Source organism: Thalassophryne amazonica, chromosome 2, assembly GCF_902500255.1.
Source record: "Thalassophryne amazonica chromosome 2, fThaAma1.1, whole genome shotgun sequence".
NCBI lineage: Eukaryota > Metazoa > Chordata > Actinopteri > Batrachoidiformes > Batrachoididae > Thalassophryne > Thalassophryne amazonica.
The window spans coordinates 133,143,438-133,166,498 of record NC_047104.1 but is presented as its reverse complement, the minus strand read 5'-3'; the positions used below and the strand labels follow the sequence as shown (position 1 = coordinate 133,166,498).

Genomic DNA, 23,061 nt, shown 5'->3' with positions numbered 1-23,061 from the left:
CTTTGAGCAGGGCAGAGCGGGCGGTACGCCACACCCGACTGCACCTTTTCAGAATGGCCTGGACCGAGGGCACCCCGACCTCTCCCTCCATTAGCGGGAACAATGGGGGCTGGTACCCCAAACACACCTCAAATGGGGAGAGGCCGGTAGCAGACGATACTTGGCTATTATGAGCGTACTCGATCCAGGCCTGATGGTTACTCCAGGCTGTCGGGTGCACGGAGGTCACGCAGTGGAGGGCCTGCTCCAATTCCTGGTTCGCCCGCTCTGCCTGTCAGTTTGTCTGAGGATGGTACCCGCTCTGCAGAAACTCCTCCAGACCTGAGAGGAGAACTGAGGACCACGGTCTGAGACAATATCCGATGGAATCCCATGCAGACGCACGACGTGGTGGACCACGAGGTCTGCAGTCTCCTGGGCCGTCGGGAGCTTCGGGAGGACCACGAAGTGGGCCGCCTTGGAGAACCGGTCCACTATCGTGAGGATGGTAGTCATGCCCTGGGACGGCGGGAGGCCCGTGACAAAGTCTAGGCTGATGTGAGACCAGGGGCGATGAGGCACGGGCAGAGGCTGGAGGAGGCCTTGGGCCTTGTGGTGGTCGGCTTTGCCCCTGGCACAGGTGGTGCAGGCCTGGACATACTCCCGGACGTCGGCTTCCATAGACGCCCACCAGAAGTGCTGCCGGACCACTACCATGGTCCTTCGCACCCCTGGATGACAGGAGAGCTTGGAACCGTGACAGAAGTCTAGGACTGCAGCCCTGGCCTCTGGTGGGACGTACAATTTGTCCTTCGGACCTGTCCCCGGATCCAGGCTCAGTGTCAGGGCCTCCCGGATGGTCTTCTCCACGTCCCAGGTGAGGGTGGCCACGACAGTGGACTCGGGGATGATGGTTTCCGTCGGGTCTGACAGCTCTGACCTCCTCTTCGTGCACCCGGGACAGGGCGTCAGATCGTTGGTTCTTCGTCCTGGGGCGGTAGGTGATCCGAAAGTCAAAACGCCCGAAGAACAGTGACCAGCGGGCTTGCCTGGGGTTCAGACGCCTGGCGGTCCGAATGTACTCCAGGTTCCGATGGTCCGTGAAAACCGTTAATGGTACGAATGCTCCCTCCAACAGGTGTCTCCACTCCTCAAGAGCCTCCTTCACCGCAAGAAGGTCCCGATTGCTGATGTCATAGTTCCTTTCAGCTGGGGTCAACCTGCGGGAAAAGTAGGCACATGGATGGAGAACCTTGTCGGACTCCCCGCTCTGGGATAGCACGGCTCCTATCCCTGAGTCAGAGGTGTCCACTTCAACTATAAACTGGCGATTGGAATCGGGCTGCACCAGAACTGGTGCAGTCAAGAACCGGCGTTTCAACTCCCTAAACGCGGCTTCGCACTGATCCGACCAGGTGAAGGGGACTTTTATGGAGGTCAGGGCTGTCAGGGGGCTAACTACCTGACTGTAGCCCCTGATGAACCTCCGGTAGAAATTTGCAAAACCGAGGAACTGTTGCAGTTTCCTATGGTTTGTTGGTTGGGACCAATCTCTCACCGCCGCAACCTTGGCCGGATCAGGGGTGACAGAGTTGGAGGAGATTATGAACCCCAGGAAGGACAAAGAAGTGCGGTGGAACTCGCACTTCTCGCCCTTCACAAACAGCCGGTTCTCCAACAGCCGCCGCAGGACCTGACGTACATGCTTGACATGGGTCTCAGGATCCAGAGAAAAGATGAGTATATCGTCTAGATATACGAAGACAAACCAATGCAGGAAGTCCCGCAAGACGTCATTAACCAACGCTTGGAACGTCGCGGGCGCATTGGTGAGGCCGAACGGCATGACCAGGTACTCAAAGTGACCTAACGGGGTGTTAAATGTCGTCTTCCACTCGTCTCCCTCCCGGATCCGAATCAGGTGATAAGCATTCCTAAGATCCAATTTTGTGAAAATTTGGGCTCCATGCAAGGGCGTGAACACTGAATCCAACAGAGGTAACAGGTATCGGTTGCGAACCGTGATCTCGTTCAGCCCTCTGTAATCAATGCATGGACGGAGTCCGCCGTCCTTCTTGCCCACAAAAAAGAAACCAGCACCCATCGGGGAGGTGGAGTTCTGGATCAACCCGGCAGCTAACGAGTCCCGGATGTAGGTCTCCATTGATTCGCGTTCCGGACGTGAGAGGTTGTACAGCCTGCTGGACAGGTACTTGGCGCCCGGTATCAAATCAATGGCACAATCGTATGGACGGTGCGGGGGCAGCGTGAGTGCCAGATCCTTGATGAAGACGTCAGCAAGGTCATGGTACTCGGCTGGCACCGCCGCCAGATTGGGGGGGACTAAAACCTCCTCCTTAGCTGTCACACCGGGTGGAACCGAGGATCCTAAACACTCCCATATGGCATGTTTCGCTCCACTGAACCACAACCCCAGATGACCAATTAATCCGGGGATTGTGTTTTAACACCCATGGAAAACCCAAAATCACTTGGGAGGTAGAAGGTGTTACATAAAACACAATCTCCTCCCTGTGATTTCCAGATGCAACCAATGTCACTGGCTGTGTCTGGTGTGTGATTAGTGGAAGAAGGGTGCCCGCACCGACAATGGTGACGGTAAGGCCACTAGAGGGAGCCCAACCTCCTTTGCCCATCTGCTATCCAGCAGATTCCCCTCCGACCCCGTGTCCACCAGTGCTGGGGCGTGAAGGGTTAGATCCCCACTCAGGATCGTGACTGGGATGCGTGCAGATTTTCAGGGTCTCCCCGCGTGGGTATTGTGACCCACCCTTAGCCCAGTCTCTAAGGACAAGTGCTGCTGTATTGACCGTTTGGGGCATTTTTTATGTGTGTGCTCGGTTGAGCTGCAGAGAAAACACTCCCCACAGATCAGCCTCCTTTGTCTCTGATCTGATCGCCTTTTGGCCCTGCTCGTTTCCATAGCAACGTCAGCAGGGGGAGCTGTCATCACGTGGAGTGCCCTGGCTGTGGAGCATGGGGAAGTCGGCTCCCTTTCGGACCCGGGAGGAAGAGGGACAGCTTGTACCTGACCACGCCCTTCGTCTCGCTCCCGTCGGTGTTCTGTTAATCGGTTGTCTAACCATATAACCAGGTCGATAAGCCCGTCTAAATCCCGCGGCTCGTCCTTCGCCACCAGGTGCTCCGTAAGGACCAGGGACAGTCCGTTTACAAAGGCGGCGCAGAGCGCAACAGCATTCCAGCCGGCTCGCGCTGCCGCGATGCGGAAGTCGACTGCATACTTCGCTGCGCTCCGACACCCCTGTCTTATCGACAGCAGCACGCTTGAAGCGGTCTCACCTCTATGAGGGTGGTCGAACACCTGTCGGAACTCCCTCACAAACCCAGCGTATGTCATTAGGACCCGTGAATTCTGCTCCCAGAGCGCCGTAGCCCAGGCGCGTGCCTCTCCTCGAAGCAAATTTATAACGTAAGCTACCCGGCTAGCGTCTGACGCGTACATGACGGGACGCTGTGAAAAGACAAGCGAGCACTGCATCAAGAAGTCCGCGCACGTCTCCACACAGCCTTCGTACGGCTCCGGAGGGCTTATGTATGCTTCAGGGGAAGGTGGGGGCGTTCGTTGAACGACCAGTGGAATGTCTGTTTCTGGCATTCGGTCAGCAGGAGGAGGTGCTGCAGCAGCGCCCTGGGCATGCGCTTCCACCTGGGCGGTGAGAGCCTCCATCCTTCGATTGAGAACAATGCTCTGCTCGGTAACTAAGTCCAACCGAGCAGTAAAAGCGGTTAAGATGTGCTGCAGCTCACCTAACACGCCTCCTGCTGGCGCCTGTGCACCACGCTCTTCCATTGGCTGTTCAAGCGATGGTTGACGCCCCTCGGGATCTGTGATGCTGGCTGAGAAAATCTGTTGTGAAAGTGTAGGTACACGGACCCACAACATGGGGTGTAAATGAACAGGCAATGGATAAGCCAAACAGTAACAATTTAATGTTGTAAATTGTGCACAATGGAATACAGACAACAACAAGTTTGGAACTACAGTCAATTACACGTTGGGTGACGTGTGGGCAGGCTTGAGGATAGGAGACGCCCGTCCAGAACCGAGCCGGATCCCACACATGGCCCCCACCGCCAACGGATCCAAAGAACACCGGAGCCGCCAAGTCCTGAGTCCCCAGGTGGCCACTGTCTCCAGCTGTCAGACCTGGCACTGCTGGCAGAGAACAAAAACAGCACAGGTGAGTGTGAGTACGCACACTCAGTAATCCCACAGTTCGTGTTCTTTTGGGAGGGAGCACCTCCACCTCCAATCACACACTCGTGCAGCTCCTGTTTAACCACTTATCTGGTTGGGGTGTGAGGCGAAGCCGTCGCTAATCACACCAAACGCCAATCCAGCAGATAAGGAAACACCACAGGAAAATGGCTGCAAAAGAGATCAGACTATGACTCAGTTTAAATTCAGCAGAGAAATTACCTCCAACGTAGCTGATTTCTCAGTGGGGAGGTGGAGTTGCAGTCTGGCCTTTATGGTGGTGGTGATGTGGATGAGTGACAGCTGGTGCTGATGACGAGTGACAGCTGTCACTCCCGGTTGCTATGACGCCCTCTGGTGCTTGAAGCCCTCACTTCAAGCAGGGCGCCATCTGGTGGTGGTGGGCCAGCAGTACCTCCTCTTCAGCGGCCCACACAACAGATTTGCTTTCAGTTGGAGTTCAAGGAAAATAATTTTTGGAAAAAAAAATTTTTTTTGTATTTTTATTTTATTTTATTTTATTTTTGTATTTGAAATGGCATAATCCAAATAAAATATGTGAAATACCAAGTGTTCCAATACTTTTGGAGGGCACTCTAACCCTTAATGTTGCTTTGGCAAATGAATAAACACATACGTATGTTGATATTGTGTATTGTGATATATTGCAGATTTAGCAGATATTTGATTCTCCTTTTGATATATATTTTGTATTATATTTTAGCTTATGAAAAGCCATTTCTAACAGGACTTTGACCTTGAAAAGTTTTTCCAAGGTAAAACTGTGGAATTGGAAACTAGTGTTGGTGGAGGTTTTCGCTGTACGAGCGCGGTGCTCTAGTTCCGCTGTGTGAAGAGTATCATCTGAACGCCGAGATAAACCTTATGCTACAAGATGGACTTGTTGCACACTTGTGATGGACTTGTTTCATTTTTGTGCTTCATTTTGTGTTTAGAACATCCTGTATTTGAATGTATTTGCTGTTGTAAAGCACTTTCAAATGTGTGAACTGAAAGTTTTATACAAATAAAGTTATTAAGTACAGAGAGAGTATGACTATCTCAATGCACATGGCAGTGCAAAGTGCCAGAGGGAATGTTGTCTTTTAAGAGACACTATCCAGACCAAGAAAGTCCAAGGGATTAAAGAGTGCACCACAAAAACACTCAAAAACTAGGGAGCAGATCCACTGGGGGATCATGTGCCTTTACACAAGTCTTTCATAAAACAAACAATCAGTGGGTATGTGCCAAGCACAACCTTAGCAAAACCCAAATGGCATGTAAACATGGACAAAAATGACTGACGTTCCATCAGTTAAGTCTCGTGAAGATGAAATACCCAAACTAATGTGTTGCACAGGCTGAAAGGGAACTCAACATATCTGTTGTACGTTAGAGCTGCAATGAATCATCAAATATTAAGTTAATTGACAACAATTCTGATATTTGATTAATCATTTTTCATTAATCTTTTTTATATATCCAAATTGTTTGGATATATAAAATATATATATATATATATAACAATTTATATATATATATATATATATATATATATATATATATATATATATATATATATATATATATATATATATATAAATTGTTTGTTTCATAAATGCAAATGGTTTTTGGTTTATTTTGCCAGTTTCTTTCATCTTATCTGGCAGTAAACTGAGTTGGGGATAAAACAAGACATTTGAAGTCATCATCTTAGGCATGATCTTCCACTGATCATCCTTGAGAAGGTTCTACAGTTTAGTTGGAGTCCACCTGGGATAAATTCAGTTGATTGGACATGATATGAAAAGGCACACACCTGTTTATATATAAGGTCCCACAGTTGTCAGTGCATGTCAGAGCACAAACCAAGCATGAAGTCAAAGGAATTGTCTGTAGACCTCCGAGACAGGATTGTCTGGAGGCACAAATCTGGGGAAGGGTGCAGAAAACTTTCTGTTGCTTTGAAGGTACCAATGAGCACAGTGGCCTCCATCATCTGTAAATGGAAGAAGTTTGGATCCACCAGGACTCTTCCTACAGCTGGCCGCCTGTCTAAACTGAGCGGACCAAGAACCCAATGGTCACTCTGGCAGAGCTCCAGTATTCCTCTGTGGAGCGAGGAGAACCTTCCAGAAGGACAACCATGTCTGCAGCAATCCATCAATCAGGCCTGTATGGTAGAGTGGCCAGACGAAAGCCACTCCTTAGTAAAGGGCACATAGCAGCCCACCTGAAGGACTCTCAGACCACGAGAAACAAAATTCTCTGGTCTGATGAGACAAAGATTGATCTCTTTGGTGTGAATGCCAGGCATCATGTTTGGAGGAAACCAGGCAACATCCCTACAGTGAAGCATGGTGGCAGCATCATGCTGCGGGGATGTTATTCAGCAGACGGAACTGGGAGACTAGTCAGGATTGAGGGGAAGATGAGTGCAGTAATGTACAGAGACATCCTGGATGAAAACCTGCTCCAGAGCGCTCTTGACCTCAGACTTGGGCGACAGTCTTTCAGCAGGACAATTACTCTAAGCACACAGCTAAGATATCAGTGGCTTCAGGACAACACTGTGAATGTGCTTGAGTGGCCCAGCCAAAGCCCAGACCTGAATCTGATTGAACATCTCTGGAGAGATCTGAAAATGGCTGTGCACCGAAGTTCCCCATCCAACCTGATGGAGCTTGAGATGTGCTGCAAAGAGAAATGAGCAAAACTGACCGAAGATAGGTGCACCGAGCTTGTGGAATCATATTCAAGAAGACTTGAGGCTGTAATTGCTGCAAAAGGTGCATCAACAAAGTATTGAGCAAAGGGTGTGAATACTTATGTGAAACATCAGGACGTTGAAAATATAGCATTGCACTTTGAAGGCATCCATGTTATTTTCACCTAACTTAAATATATGGAAGTTGTAAATTAAGGTTTACTATGAGAAAATGTTTAGCCTTTTTTCAGTTATGAAACAGCACAGACGTTCTTGAATTTCCATTCCAGCTTATTAATTAATCAAAAACCCAGACAGAGCTTTAATTCATTTGAAGGCTTGACTCTTAGTCTTGTCCATCCAAATTGGAAGTCCCAAAAACCAGTTTTATTTGTTATTATCTATCGTCCTCCTGGTCGTTACTGTGAGTTTCTCTGTGAATTTTCAGACCTTTTGTCTGACTTAGTGCTTAGCTCAGATAAGATAATTATAGTGGGCGATTTTAACATCCACACAGATGCTGAGAATGACAGCCTCAACACTGCATTTAATCTATTGTTAGACTCAATTGGCTTTGCTCAAAATGTAAATGAGTCCACCCACCACTTTAATCATATCTTAGATCTTGTTCTGACTTATGGTATGGAAATTGAAGACTTAACAGTATTCCCTGAAAACTCCCTTCTGTCTGATCATTTCTTAATAACATTTACATTTACTCTGATGGACTACCCAGCAGTGGGGAATAAGTTTCATTACACTAGAAGTCTTTCAGAAAGCGCTGTAACTAGGTTTAAGGATATGATTCCTTCTTTATGTTCTCTAATGCCATATACCAACACAGTGCAGAGTAGCTACCTAAACTCTGTAAGTGAGATAGAGTATCTCGTCAATAGTTTTACATCTTCATTGAAGACAACTTTGGATGCTGTAGCTCCTCTGAAAAAGAGAGCTTTAAATCAGAAGTGCCTGACTCCGTGGTATAACTCACAAACTCGCAGCTTAAAGCACATAAGCCGTAAGTTGGAGAGGAAATGGCGTCTCACTAATTTAGAAGATCTTCACTTAGCCTGGAAAAAGAGTCTGTTGCTCTATAAAAAAAGCCCTCCGTAAAGCTAGGACATCTTACTACTCATCACTAATTGAAGAAAATAAGAACAACCCCAGGTTTCTTTTCAGCACTGTAGCCAGGCTGACAAAGAGTCAGAGCTCTATTGAGCCGAGTATTCCTCTAACTTTAACTAGTAATGACTTCATGACTTTCTTTGCTAATAAAATTTTAACTATTAGAGAAAAAATTACTCATAACCATCCCAAAGATGTATTGTTATCTTTGGCTGTGTTGTGTGTTGGGGGGTTTGGCTGGACATTTTGGTGTTGTTTTCTTTTCTTTGCTCTCCAGGTGGCATGCAAACTGGTTTTTTGTCTGTGGAGAAGGTGCTGGCAGAAGAGTCCTTCACCCTCATCAGCATAATTAGCTGCACCTGTGGAGGATGTTTACGTGCAGGCCTACTGACTCGCAGCACCTGTGGATGATGCTCACGTGTAAACTTAAAGACTTTCAGCTGAAGCAGATAATGAGTTGGCGTTCTGCATTTAAGCCATGAGTGGTTCAAGCAGAATTGCCGGGAACTCGACCTTGTGACGTTCGTTTGTGAGACGCTGAGGACCGCGCCTGGGTTTGACACATCGTGCCTGTGAAGGAGGACGGGTGAGGGACACATGCTGTCAGCACACATCAGAGGTGATGATTGTCTGAATAAGTGTTAACAGTAATTTGATATTTTGTTACGCAGTATATTTGAACATTGATGAGAATTGTGCAGCTCGTTTCTCACTGCCGTGGCGTACGGAATGATGATCCTCCACCTGTTGTGAGAGGCTGCTCATTTACATAAAGCTTAAATTCAGACCTGAATGTGTTGCTGATACTGTGTGCCTTTGAAGGATATTTGTTGTAGCTGTTGACTTACCTCACCTTTTCCATCCTTCACAGAGTCAGTTTGTCGTATCCACCTGGGGGGTGTTCGGCGGTGAGTCTGGGTCCAGAAGCGCCGAGCTTTGATCCATTTCGGTGCTGGAGAGCGCGCCGTCCTTCACCTCGCCAGACAAACGCACATTTATGTTGTACACCAATTATTGCACGGGAGAAAAATAAAATTGTTTTGTTTTTGGAACCGCTTTCTGGTTATTTAGCGCTGGGTTCAGTCAGACGCTGGTTGCGCTCCTCAACTCGCGTCTGCACATAACAGTAGTTCCCGGCCATTCCAAAATGGACCCAGCGGCAGAAGCGGTTCCGTTTGCCGAAAGAGTTCAAGAACACTTGGAGAAAATATGGGAGCAATTACAGCATCTCACAAACCAAATTAAACAAACAGATGCCCGCGTTACGGGGTTTGGTTAGGGCCCGGTTCCTCTCCAGCCCCGGTGGGCCTTTGACCGTTCGTCATTGGTGTTACCGGGGTGTGGTGCAGCGGGAACATACCTCAGTCAGAGTGGTGGGCCGATCTGTTGCCGTTCGACATTTCGGTAGTTCCACCCCTCCCGATAGGCTGGTGGTATGGTCGGGTTGGGGCACCGGACGTCTTTCCGGTTTTCCGCTGCGCTTCGGGGATGGGACCGGGTTAGTTTTTCCTGTTTCCTTCCCCAGCTTAGTAGTTTTGTGCTGTTCGCCAAAATAGGGCTAACAATAGGCTCTGGGAGTGATCTGGGGTCTTTCGGGGTGCTGGGGGGGGGGTAACAGGGTTTGCCAGTTGTTTTATTTTGCCCCCGGGGTGTTTTAATGAAGTCCGCCGGGGGTTGGATTTTTGTGTTATGTTTCCTTCCAGGTTCCACCTCCAGGGTTGATGGGATGGTCCTCTGGTGGGGAATTGGCTTGTGGGGCCAACTAGCCAAGTGTGGCCGGGTCTGGTGTTCCTGGGTTGTGGGGAGGGTGCCTCCTGGGGTTGATGGTATGGTTCTCTGGGGGGCGCTGTTCCTCCATGAATACCTGGGGACCTCTGTGGGATTCCGGCTTTGGCTGTTACTCCTGGAACTGGCGGTAAAGGTCTTCTGGGGGGTGTTGGGCTCTGCAAGTCGTTCTGGGGGGGTTGTTTGTTATTTTTCTCGGTGAATTTGTGTTGGTATTGTGTTGTTGGGGCTATGTTGGGTTTTTGGATTTGGGTGTTTTTCTTTTCTTCCCGGGGTTGGATGGGACGGTCCCCTGGGGAGGGTTTGGGTGGGTTTTGTGTTTTTTCTTGTATGTTGGGTTGTATATGGGACTTTTTGGGGTTTTTTGTTGATGCCAGCCGGCCTTCCAGCCGCGGTACCCGGTCCTGCTGTCTGCGGTGGACCTTGGGAGCGTTACGCCGTCTGCTTCCTGACGAGGACCCCGGAGGGAGGTGCTGTTCTCGGGCCTGGTCTGTTCGGTCACCGGGAGGCTTCCCGTTGATGGGGGGGTACTGTTGTGTGTTGGGGGGTTTGGCTGGACATTTTGGTGTTGTTTGCTTTTCTTTGCTCTCCAGGTGGTATGCAAACTGGTTTTTTGTCTGTGGAGAAGGTGCTGGCAGAAGAGTCCTTCACCCTCATCAGCATAATTAGCTGCACCTGTGGAGGATGTTTACGTGCAGGCCTACTGACTCGCAGCACCTGTGGATGATGCTCACGTGTAAACTTAAAGACTTTCAGCTGAAGCAGATAATGAGATGGCGTTCTGCATTTAAGCCATGAGTGGTTCAAGCAGAATTGCCGGGAACTCGACCTTGTGACGTTCGTTTGTGAGACGCTGAGGACCGCGCCTGCGTTTGACACATCGTGCCTGTGAAGGAGGATGGGTGAGGGACACATGCTGTCAGCACACATCAGAGGTGATGATTGTCTGAATAAGTGTTAACAGTAATTTGATATTTTGTTACGCAGTATATTTGAACATTGATGACAATTGTGCAGCTCGCTTCTCACTGCCGTGGTGTACGGAATGATGATCCTCCACCTGTTGTGAGAGGCTGCTCATTTACATAAAGCTTAAATTCAGACCTGAATGTGTTGCTGATAGTGTGTGCCTTTGAAGGATATTTGTTGTAGCTGTTGACTTACCTCACCTTTTCCATCCTTCACAGAGTCAGTTTGTCGTATCCACCTGGGGGGTGATCGGCGGTGAGTCTGGGTCCAAAAGCGCCGAGCTTTGATCCATTTCGGCGCTGGAGAGCGCGCCGTCCTTCACCTCGCCAGACAAACGCACATTTATGTTGTACACCAATTATTGCACGGGAGAAAAATAAAATTTTGTTTTTGGAACCGCTTTCTGGTTATTTAGCGCTGGGTTCAGTCAGACGCTGGTCGGGCTCCTCAACTCGCATCTGCACATAACAGTCTGCTTTCAGTGATGCCGGTATTTGGTTAGATTCTTTCTCTCAGATTGTTCTGTCTGAGTTATTTTCATTAGTTACTTCATCCAAACCATCAACATGTCTATTAGACCCCATTCCTACCAGGCTGCTCAAGGAAGCCCTACCATTATTTAATGCTTCGATCTTAAATATGATCAATCTATCTTTATTAGTTGGCTATGTACCACAGGCTTTTAAGGTGGCAGTAATTAAACCATTACTTAAAAAGCCATCACTTGACCCAGGTATCTTAGATAATTATAGGCCAATCTCCAACCTTCCTTTTCTCTCAAAAATTCTTGAAAGGGTAGTTGTAAAACAGCTAACTGATCATCTGCAGAGGAATGGTCTATTTGAAGAGTTTCAGTCAGGTTTTAGAATTCATCATAGTACAGAAACAGCATTAGTGAAGGTTACAAATGATCTTCTTATGGCCTCAGACAGTGGACTCATCTCTGTGCTTGTTCTGTTAGACCTCAGTGCTGCTTTTGATACTGTTGACCATAAAATTTTATTACAGAGATTAGAGCATGCCATAGGTATTAAAGGCACTGCGCTGCGGTGGTTTGAATCATATTTATCTAATAGATTACAATTTGTTCATGTAAATGGGAAATCTTCTTCACAGACTAAGGTTAATTATGGACTTCCACAAGGTTCTGTGCTAGGACCAATTTTATTCACTTTATACATGCTTCCCTTAGGCAGTATTATTAGACGGCATTGCTTAAATTTTCATTGTTACGCAGATGATACCCAGCTTTATCTATCCATGAAGCCAGAGGACACACACCAATTAGCTAAACTGCAGGATTGTCTTACAGACATAAAGACATAGATGACCTCTAATTTCCTGCTTTTAAACTCAGATAAAACTGAAGTTATTGTACTTGGCCCCACAAATCTTAGAAACATGGTGTCTAACCAGATCCTTACTCTGGATGGCATTACCCTGACCTCTAGTAATACTGTGAGAAATCTTGGAGTCATTTTTGATCAGGATACGTCATTCAAAGCGCATATTAAACAAATATGTAGGACTGCTTTTTTTCATTTACGCAATATCTCTAAAATTAGAAAGGTCTTGTCTCAGAGTGATGCTGAAAAAGTAATTCATGCATTTATTTCCTCTAGGCTGGACTATTGTAATTCATTATTATCAGGTTGTCCTAAAAGTTCCCTGAAAAGCCTTCAGTTAATTCAAAATGCTGCAGTTAGAGTACTGACGGGGACTAGAAGGAGAGAGCATATCTCACCCATATTGGCCTCTTCATTGGCTTCCTGTTAATTCTAGAATAGAATTTAAAATTCTTCTTCTTACTTATAAGGTTTTGAATAATCAGGTCCCATCTTATCTTAGGGACCTCATAGTACCATATCACCCCAATAGAGCGCTTCGCTCTCAGACTGCAGGCTTACTTGTAGTTCCTAAGGTTTGTAAGAGTAGAATGGGAGGCAGAGCCTTCAGCTTTCAGGCTCCTCTCCTGTGGAACCAGCTCCCAATTCGGATCAGGGAGACAGACACCCTCTCTACTTTTAAGATTAGGCTTAAAACTTTCCTTTTTGCTAAAGCTTATAGTTAGGGCTGGATCAGGTGACCCTGAACCATCCCTTAGTTATGCTGCTATAGACGTAGACTGCTGGGGGTTCCCATGATGCACTGAGTGTTTCTTTCTCTTTTTGCTCTGTATGCACCACTCTGCATTTAATCATTAGTGATTGATCTCTGCTCCCCTCCACAGCATGTCTTTTTCCTGGTTCTCTCCCTCAGCCCCAACCAGTCCCAGCAGAAGACTGCCCCACCCTGAGCCTGCTTCTGCTGGAGGTTTCTTCCTGTTAAAAGGGAGTTTTTCCTTCCCACTGTCGCCAAGTGCTTGCTCACAGGGGGTCGTTTTGACCGTTGGGGTTTTTACGTAATTATTGTATGGCCTTGCCTTACAATATAAAGCGCCTTGGGGCAACTGTTTGTTGTGATTTGGCGCTATATAAATAAAATTGATTGATTGATTGATTGATTGATTGAATTTAACAAACACTACACCACAAATCACTAATATGGCCCAATCACTGATAAAGCCAAGATTCTTCATCCACAGCTCCATGTGTCACTACATTTTCAAAAATATGTTGATATGACTCCCGGAAATACTTACAGTATGACCAGGCCTAGGATGAAACAAACTCACCAAAAAAAAAAAAAAAGCTCATTTAAAACCACATGTAAGTCCTGGTCCTACTTTCCATCATGCATGTGAAGATAAGATTATTTCCTGCACAAGCCCAGACATGGCCAGCAGATGGCAGTGCTCAGCAGATGACAGACAGGTAGGGGTGGGTGTGTGTGTGTGTGTGTGTGTGTGTGTGTGTGTGTGTGTGTGTGTGTGTGTGTGTGTGTGTGTGTGTGTGCGCGCGCGCGCGTGCACGTGCATCAGAGAGAGAGAGAGAGAGAGAGAAATCATGGTGAGTGCACCCTCCCAACACATTCCTGGCGTAGACAGGCCGTCTTCCTCGGCACTTCCTCCCCCTGCTCAACCAGTCACAGAGGTCAAGTCGCCAAATCTGTCATTGAGTCTCTCCTGGTTGTGCTCTATAGGCTTCACTCCTCACAATATAATTACACACATTTATTGGTGGAATAGCTCATAGGTTTTCCATTGTGAAGAAAGATTTATGAAATTCTGGACAAAACCTCTTTGGGTTGAATTATCTCAATTTGAAAGTTCACTATAGACAAGTAGAACTACAATAAAGTCAACAATCATTTTAGATCAGAAGGTAATAAAAAAAGACTATGATTCATGCATGTAAACCACAAAGAAAAAGTGATTATAAATTAAACAAATTTATTTTACATTCACCAATTTGTAAATCTTAAAAGATGTTTTTGTATTTATTTTTATTTAAACGTGTTGCTACCAATCCAGACAGTAGAGTTTTAACACTTTTATAACTATTATTATGTTTAACACCCCACCCCACCCAAAAAAAATTATTACTTTTGAAATGGTATTTTAATTATTTGGTAAAGATTACAATCATGTATTATACTGAGTGCCATTCGCACTTAATCGTGTATTAAATCACTCAAATCAACTGAGCAATTTAAATAAGAACATTTTACCCAAAGTTAATTGCTGAATGTACCGTCATCCCCTTGTCTATATAGCAGTTTCTTTGTTTTTTGTTGGTTTTTTGTTTGTTTGTTTGTTTGTTTTGTTTTTTTGTTTTTTTTTTTGTTTTTGTTTTCTGGTGGGAAAGTACACAGCCCCTGAAGGGCCATGCAGGGAATTATTTTTCAGAAGTGGGAATTTATTTTTAGAGCTTATTTTGCCTTCCCTTGCAAAAAGTGTTGTGTTCCCTCACAATATTGGCTACATCACTTTTCAATTTGCCACTTGCGGTTGACCTCATCATGAACGATCTTACTTTTCCCACCCAGCGTAATAATGTAATAGCGCCTGAGATGAAGGTCATCACACCACTGCGATTCCTGGCTATGGGAAAAATGGAAATTGCATGTAAATTCGTTCACATTCATACAATTATTTATATCAAAGTAAGTGATGCCAGCAAGCTGCAATCTCTGCTCAGGCTATGGATTGCAGCGTGCACCAGCGCTTCTCACATTCGTCGCTTGTGCGCAATTATGAGCATGGAGAGTAAACATAACAATAAGCTAATCAGTATGATAATCGACATGTGAATGAGATATGTTGAAATATTTTGAAGCTGCGTCAGAATTCATTTAATTTTGCTGAGTTTCATCATCATGATATTAAATTGTTTTCACAATTGTACATTTCTTAGGGCTCCTTCACACATAGTGCAAATACGTACAACTGCAGAGCGACTGACAGCGGAAGAGCTTGTGCGAGCACACCACGAAACATTGCGCCGACAGGCAGACGTGCACGATGCTAGTGCGATGGTTCATGCATGCGGGAACACAGTGCCAGCAGCTGCATGATGTGTAACCACATTGCACAGCTGCTGTGAAGAAAAACTAAATTTAAAAAAATGCTGTGATGGTTCTGCGCACGCGGAAACACAGCAGCTTTTCACAGCAGCTGTGCGATGTGGTTGAAAATAAATAAAATAAAAATTACATGCCACCCACAGAAATCAAACCCACACCTTCCAAAAGCTCTGATTTACAGTCAGAAACTTTACCACTGTGCTACCGTCGCTGTCCTGTGAAAACTGCAGGAAACTGCCTGATATCAGAAAGGACATGGCCATATTTAAAAACAAAACCAAACCATACACCATATAAACACACTGCATTTATCAAGCGGGCAATTCAAATATGATCCGTCTGTTCCTCTGTACATGACCCATGGTCACTGACGTACAGTTGTGAAATGACATAAATGAGAAGCAGTGTGCTCTGATCATGTCCACATCTGCTGGCGCTTTGCTAAGTTGTACTTCAGTATAGGTTTTACAAATAAGGAATTACTTCATCTTTTGGCCCAGCTGCTCCACATAATCATTAGCATCAGATTTTTGTAAAGAATATGCAAGAAAATGGGTCTATTCTGGAGGCGGAACCACACAGTCTTCCCCTGTAGTTCCAGCGATTAGTAGCTTCCGAAATCACCTCTTTCATGGAGGAGGAGATGGCTAGAACTGACAGTCTGCAGGGTAATCGCTTCTCGTATAAATACAACTTTATTCTTGTAATATTATGACTTTATTCTTGTAATATTACAAGGTTTTTCTCATAAAATTCCAACTTTATTCTTGTAAATTACGACTTTTTTCTCGTAATATTTTTACTTTATTCTTGTAATATTTCCATTTTTTTCTCATAAAATTATGCCTTTGTTCTCGTAATATTATGACTTCATTCTCGTAAAATTACAAGTTTTTTCTCATAAAATTATGACTTAATTCTCGGAATATTATGACTTTATTCTCGAAGTCTAAAAAAAAAATAAATAAATAAATGTGGCCCTAAAACACCATCAGGTTTGTAACCTTTCCAAAAGTAAAGATATTTTTTAATGATTATTAAAACTGAGACAACAGCCATTTTGGACGCAATCTTAGATTTTGAAAAAGCCACAAGAAGGATTTTCAGCGATGTGTAACGTGATTCTATACATTTTTCTGGACCTGTCCTGAAAATTTCAACTTGTTCTGCAAAATTCCCATTATTTGGTTATTTCTGAGCTAATGCTCTTTGGACTATTATATGATTGTGAGTGATAGTGCTTTGGTGTGTAAATCACAAAACCTATCAGCTGATGTTTGCATTTCATCACGTGTTACGTCATTCTAATCCAATGTGATCATTTGAACTCAGAACATTTTACTTAAAATATGAGTATCTGTTAAAACTACCTTGTGGTGTTAAGAATTAACTTGTACAAAATTCATATTTTTACTTATTTGTAAGGATTAACATAAAACCATGAAATTACAATTACTGTAAAAAAAAAAACTTAATTAACATAAGATAATGACAAAAGCATGAATGACTGAACCCCTAACCATGATGAGTCTGTTGTGTGTAAGAATTATAATTATTGACGTATCTTTTGTAAGTAAAGTCTGGAAGAACACACACACACACACACTCATCTTCAACCGTAGGGTTGCGGGGGGCTGGAGCCTATCCCAGCAGTCATAGAGCATGAGGCTTGGTACACCCATGACAGGATGCCAGTCTGTCACAGGGCGACAAACAGACAAACACAGTCACACCCACTTGCACACCTACGGACAATTTAAAGATTCCAATCCACCTAGCGAGCATGTCTTTGGATGTGGGAGGAAGCTGGAGCACACGGAGGAAACCTACACAAACATGGGGAGAACGTGCAAACTCCACACAGAAAGGCCACAGGCAGGAATTGAACCCATGACCTTCTCGCTGTGAGGCAACAGTGCTAACCACTAATCCACCGTGCCGCCCAGTCTGGAAGAACAAAATATTTTAAATGGACTAAAACATTATATGGTTCAGTTACTAGCATATCCCAAGCAGAGGGTCACCTCTTTGAGTCTGGTCTGCTTAAGGTTTCTTCCTCAGAGGGAGTTTTTCCTTACCACTGTCAAGTGTGTGGTTGCTCTTGGGGTTGGTAAGGTTAGACCTTACTTGTGTGAAGTGCCTTGAGGCAACTTTGTTGTGATTTGGCGCTATATAAATGAAAATAAATTGAAATTGAAAATGGTTCCTTCTTTAGTCAAACGGTGTGTCCGAGCACTAAATGAGATTATTTATTTAAACACTTTATGTAAATAGGCCACTATTGGCTTTTTATGTGGAAACACCTTTCTATGCCAACACAAAGAAGGGAATTATGGGTAAGAAAGGCCCATAGATGCTTGCAGATGTGAAGACGCACAAGCTACACGATGCGCTGTTGAATGTTAGGAAGTTTGCACTTGCCTGTGCATTGTGGGCGTACAGTACATATAACAGCCAGCGCTCACCAACGCAGTGGCATAAACTGGTTGTAAAAAGTCTCCCTGTCGCGTACATAGTTGTTGTCACTCACAACAGGGAGCAATAACTTGTGGCAGCGAAGCACTGGCACTTCATTCACATAAACCTTTGTCTGAGCTCAACACGGCATCCACAGCACATGTGACACTTTCCTACATTCCTACATTTCACTGAGCCGGAGCTCGCCGACATCTGCAAAGAATCTGTAGGTTCAGCAGCATGGCAGCGTTCCATTAAAAGCCAAATTGCAAGTTGGCAAAAACTCGTGAGGGAACAAGGGAAAGCCACAGCGAGTCCTGTAATTTAAACCGTATTTTAAATTGCAATGGCCTGACAACATGAACCGAAAGAGACAGAGCAAGAACAACAAACAGAGAACGGACAGCTCAGGCGCAATGGCAAAGAAAAGCGGAATAAAAACAAAAATAAAGACAGCTACGAAAGTCATTAACATGATACAGGACATACAAAAAGTATTTCATTTCATTCTAGTTGTTACTGAGGTGTAATATTTCTTAAAACTGCATGAGGTTGAACATCACACTGTCTGTACGTCATGAAACAGTGTCGCCTTTACAGTGACTGAATATCTGGCACCAGATGAAAAAATGGAATTAAAAACTCAGTTTTCCTGGAAAAAGTCAAATCTATTGGACAAAATATGTCATTGTGCTGTTTTTTGTTGTTTTTTACTCATCCTCTCGGGGAGCGGGTGTAACTGATCATTTTGGTTTGCTTGTTTGTCTGTGGTCAGGATGCAGTAACTAGGGAAGGTTTTGATTATGTTCATATAGGAATACATTTTGGGAGAGGAAAGTTATATATTTTTTTTTTAGGAAGATCCAGATTACATTGTAGATTTTTTGTATGTTTTTTCTACCTCTGACAAGCAGATGAGATCACGCCATTCTTACTGTAAAGAAAAAATACGAACCACTGCACCACCATGTTAAAAATGTTTATTAAAAGTCATTCTGGCTCCACATTTGGCTTCAAATTGAACAAACTGCTTTGTGAACAAAGCTCACCAGTGAGCGTCACTGAAATATGTTTATGTATTTTTTGGAGCTATCCAGCTAAGCATCAAGCAAACAAACAGCCAGACAAACAAAGACACCAGGCTGAAAACATTGCTTTCACCAGACCTAGGCTTTGGAAATGATGAAAATGACAAGGTCATTTCAGTGTACATGAAACTTCAACCACAATGCTTGCGATGATAAGTTTATTCCCTGCAAGAAGCCTGGGCATGTCCAACAGATGTTTATGTCTATGGTATATTACATAAACAAAACAGCTGCATTCTAGACTAATCTGTTTCTTCAAATTGAAGAATTCCTTTATCGACCCTGGGGGCCGTTAACACCAGTGTTCTTTTGTCATTCTCTTTAACGGATAGGTGGCAAGTGTGCCTGTGGACAACCTCTGAGGTTGATGGACGCGTCCAACTCTGTTTTTTGTCACATTTCTATTAATACATCAGCAATGGAATTTCACAGAAACCTCATTCATGTACTTTCTGAAACTACAGAGTGTCACCTCTTGTTTCCTTTCCTGTTCTAGATGATCTTTGCCTCACAGCCAATCCTAGAGCCTGGAGAATTTCACATGGGTCTATCTCTCTCTGCCTCTTCACCAGGTTCATTCAGAGACCACTGTTGTTTTCTTCAGGAGTCAGAGTGAATCACACTGCCACTAAATGCTCAGAAAAAAAAAAAAAAAAACAGTCCTGTCAGCCTGAAAACAATGTCTACTTTTTAATTAGTCCTACAGTCAAAGCATGCTGTCTTAAAAAAAACATGTGGATGGGCTATGTCCTTTTTCCAGGACTACAACCTCTCCGACCCCCTCCCCACCCCTTTCTTTGATATCTTTTCCAAATAGGCAAATGTTTGTTCTTTTTTATGAGGGATATTCTAATTTCAACAAATGATGGAGCCATCCATCCATTTCTACACCTGCAGGACTCAAAAGTTGAGTGTTTATGAAAATTTTATTTACGTTGTAAAACTCAAATAATGCCCTTGAAACTCCACACAACCCTGCAGAAAGGATCTTGTATGAACGGAGCCAAAACAAACTGCTTTTTCTTGAAATAAGTTTGTTTGTCAGTTTCTTTCATTTCCAAAGCCTACGTCTGGTGAAACGCCCACCACCCACCCCCCCGCCAAGGTCACTACTGCTTGTAAGATGAGACCACAGTGAAATGAATAAAACGGTGACTCAGAGAAGGTGATTTTGAAACCACTGTTCCAGTTATATGCTTTGAACATAATATTAATGTATATTTGTACTCATAGAAATTGGGCTAAAACATTAAAGTGGTGGTTGTGGTTGTTTAACCTTGTATTTGCCGATAATGGAGCTATTCCACAGAGCGCACTACCTTCCTTTTTAATCCCCGAATCACAATGCGGGATGTGTTTGGAAGCATCATATTGACTTCTTGATCCATCTTAAACCAATTTGGTATATGTAGCAGTTACGGTCATCAACGGCACATGTTTTGACATCGGGGTCAAATTTTCAAACTGTTCAAATTGTTCATCTCGATTCATAAAATCATCGCTAGTGCACAGTAACTTCCAGGTGTTCACGGTCTTAGCAGCTTCAATCCTGATCAAACTTGTTTAGATGAGGTATTGCTAGTGAGTACGGCTTGAAACTTGTTTGATCGTGCTCCGTCTGGGTAAAAATGTTAAGCCAAGGCAGAGTTTGTTGTGGTTCTGGTTGAGGGTGCAGCTCCTTACTTTTGTTTTTGGTCGGATTGCCAACTCTACACTTTATGTGCCCGCCGGTTGCCAGATCTGCACTTTATGAGCCAGTCTGTTAGGAGGCAAGCTGGACTGAGCCATTTCAACCCATTTTTGCAATTTTTTTGATTGTGCACGATCGTAGTGGAATGGCACCCTGGGGAATAGGAGTGTAATGTTCATGTTCCTCTGCTGAAGATGCCAACGTTCTGTTCTAAAATATAAATCTCTCCAAATTCAAAATTAAATGCATTATTAAAAAATAAAAAAGCATGTCAGGAAAAAAGAGCCATGCAAACATAACAGGGCTGTGATTGGGCCGTGCTGTGTGTCCTCAGCAGTGTGCCCTGCTTGTAGAGTAACACGGTCGTGATGGAAAATATTTGAGGAAATGGCAAATGGTTAATGGGCCAGCACTTGATGTCGAATTCCATAGTCTAATGTGCCTCAGTCAGGCATAAGAGCGAGTGCTGTACGAGTGCCAGCAAACAGGCTGGAGGTTCAGGTCAGTGAGAGGACCCGTCCACATTCTCAGCGGCTGCAGGAGGAAGTGGGCATTACTTGTTGGCTTTGAGTGTTTTGTGCAAATCACACTGGGACAAATGATTAAATTAAAAAAAACTTTTTCATATCTAAGTAAATCACTCACGTTTGGCACATGAATCTCATTTTTTGTCGCCTGTGTGGCAATGATTAATGCTCAGTAGATCATTTGCAAAACCTGAGCTGACGTGGACAACTTCACACTTCATGAACCGATACCTACCAAAACTGAAGCAGCAGCAGCGCCGTGCAGCAGCAGCGCAGTGCAGCAGCAGTGCCATGCAGCAGCAGCAGCGCCGTGAAGCAGCAGCAGCGTAGTGCAGCAGCAGCAGCACCGTGCAGCAGCAGCGCAGTGCAGCAGCAGTGCCATGCAGCAGCGCCGTGCAGCAGCGCAGTGCAGCAGCAGCGCCATGCAGCAGCAGCAGCATCATACAGCAGCAGCACCGTGAAGCAGCAGCAGCACCGTGCAGCAGCAACAGTGCTGTGAAGCAGCAGCAGCACCGTGCAGCAGCAGCGCCGTGAAGCAATAGCAGCACCGTGAAGCATTAGCAGCGCCGTGCAGCAGCGCAGTGCAGCAGCAGCACCATGCAGCAGCAGCAACATCATGCAGCAGCAGCACCGTGAAGCAGCAGCAGCACCGTGCAGCAGCAGCAGTGCTGTGAAGCAGCAGCAGCACCGTGCAGCAGCAGCGCCATGAAGCATCAGCAGCGCCGTGCAGCAGCAGCAGTGCCGTGAAGCAGCAGCACTGTGCAACATCAGCACCGTGAAGCAGCAGCAGCACCAGTGCAGCAGCAGCAGTGCTGTGAAGCAGCAGCAGCACCGTGCAGCAGCAGCGCCGTGAAGCAGTAGCAGCACCGTGAAGCATCAGCAGCGCTGTGCAGCAGCGCAGTGCAGCAGCAGCACCATGCAGCAGCAGCAACATCATGCAGCAGCAGCACCGTGAAGCAGCAGCAGCACCGTGCAGCTGCAGCAGCACCGTGCAGCAGCAGCGCCATGAAGCAGTAGCAGCACCGTGAAGCATCAGCAGCGCCGTGCAGCAGCAGCAGTGCCGTGAAGCAGCAGCACTGTGCAACATCAGCACCATGAAGCAGCAGCAGCGCCGTGAAGCAGCAACATCGCTGTGCAGCAGCAGCACAGTGCAGCAGCAGCGCCATGCAGCAGCAGCATTGTCCTGCAGCAGCAACACCGTGAAGGAGCAGCGCCATGCAGCAGCAGCAGCGCCGTGCAGCAGCAGTGCCGTGAAGCAGCAGCAGCACCGTGAAGCAGCAGCAGCACCGTGCAGCAGTAGCGCTGTGAAGCAGCAGCAGCGCCGTGCAGCAGCAGCGCCATGAAGCAGCAGCAGCACCGTACAGCAGCAGCGCCATGAAGCAGCAGCAGCACCGTGAAGCAGCAGCAGCACCGTACAGCAGCAGCGCCATGAAGCAGCAGCAGCACCGTGAAGCAGCAGCAGCACCTTGCAGCAGCAGCACTGTGAAGCAGCAGCAGCGCCGTGCACTCAAAGCCTCCATCTAATCTTCCAAGAATGTGGCCTCAGCTCTGCCTTTCTTAAGTATTAAAGGTGATATGTTCAAACACGTATCAGATGTCACTCTCCAAAGTTTGACCCCCACCCAACCCCTACCTACCCCTCCCCCCCCACACTTCGTTCACTGCAAGACCCTACTCCCCCTCACTTTCCCAATTTCCCAACATTCCAGGGGCCTTGCCCCATCAGTCAAAGAGCCAATTCATAGGGTTAATACTGCAGCGAGCGCATGTCAGTCCCTCGAGAGAGCACGCAGAGTGTTTTAACATTCATTACGTGAACAGGATTCACATTCACAGAGGAAATTTTAGAGTTTTAAAGATGTCATTTTTTACACCATTTCAGGATGTTCATATAGGTAAGCAGGCGTTTTAATGTATATTAACATATGACATGGAAAAAACAAGTGGCAAACTAATGTGTCCGCTGCCTCGCCTGGGTATGTTTTCATTAAAGTATGAAAACAGACACACACACACACACACACACA

At 45.6% G+C, this 23,061-nt stretch overlaps 1 protein-coding gene and 1 long non-coding RNA gene across 3 annotated transcripts in view; both read right to left on the bottom strand.

The window, feature by feature from the left end:
* LOC117530842 (mothers against decapentaplegic homolog 6-like) overlaps positions 1 to 23,061 on the bottom strand; it is an 83,327-nt gene that overhangs the window by 20,605 nt on the left and 39,661 nt on the right. The window lies entirely within an intron of this gene.
* On the bottom strand, positions 188 to 14,771 carry LOC117530858. The gene is made up of 4 exons (XR_004566461.1): positions 14,692 to 14,771; positions 11,375 to 11,378; positions 7,246 to 7,249; positions 188 to 200 (listed from the first exon to the last, which is right to left on the bottom strand). It is a non-coding gene; the product is annotated as an uncharacterized LOC117530858 (long non-coding RNA).